Raw genomic sequence first — 1,006 nt, 5'->3', positions numbered from 1 at the left:
GGCCGCTGAGCCTGCGCGTCCGGAGCCTGTGCTCTGCAGCGGGAGAGGCCACAACAGTGAGAGGCCCGCCTACAGCAAAAAAAAAAAAAAAAGACACTCCTCTCACCTCTTATCACTCAGGAAATTCCAAGGGTTTTACACGCTTTTGAGCCAAGAACCTGGGAAGAAGACCAAAATATGTATTTCTTACATCACAATATCACACACCCCCAGCTGTTTCCCAGTGTTTTAAAGCACACCCCAGACATCAGTTAGCTCACTTATATGCATCTATAACTAATAAAGGCTTTCAAAAAATGTAACCACCATGCCATTCTCATACCCAATAAAATTAACAATTATGCTTTAATATCTTACCATAATACCCAGTTCATATTCAAATTTCTTGAATTATCTCAGAAATGGCTTTTACAGTTGGTTTGTTACAATCAAGAAATGAATAAGATCTACACATGGCTTTCGGTTGTTATCTCTCTTAAGTTTTTTTGTTTTTTTCTATAACAGTCCTTCCCTTTTTTATTTTCAGTCCACTGATTCAATGAGAAACTAAACCACTTGTGCTGTAGAATGTTCCTCATTCTGGATCTGGCTGATTATTTCCTCTGGGTGTTTTTTTAATCTGTTCATCTATATTCTTTAGCTCTATAATCTGGCAGTTAGATCTAGATGACAAGGCCCTTTTAATGCGGCCCGCTGCCAACCTCCACAGGCTGATCTCATCCTGCTTCCTGCCCCCTCTCTACCCTCGAGCCAGGGGCTTTAAATGAAGACACCACACTCTCAGTGTGGAACTTCCCTGTTTTCTTGCACAATTAATTCCTTCTCTGCCTAAAGCTCACTTCCTTAGGAAGGGAGGCCTTCCTTGACCCCAGATGAGGGTAGGCACCCCAGGGCAGCCTAGGTCCCTGGTGGATTGAGGGGAAAGAGAACTTTTCCCCACTCCCTTGGCCAGAAAAATAACCTCTCCCTAAGTTCCTACCATCTCCTACGTGAAAGCATATTGTTA

This window comes from Physeter macrocephalus, chromosome 14 (genome assembly GCF_002837175.3).
Source record: "Physeter macrocephalus isolate SW-GA chromosome 14, ASM283717v5, whole genome shotgun sequence".
NCBI lineage: Eukaryota > Metazoa > Chordata > Mammalia > Artiodactyla > Physeteridae > Physeter > Physeter macrocephalus.
The sequence above is the reverse complement of the archived record's forward strand: the minus strand, read 5'-3'. Positions refer to the sequence as shown.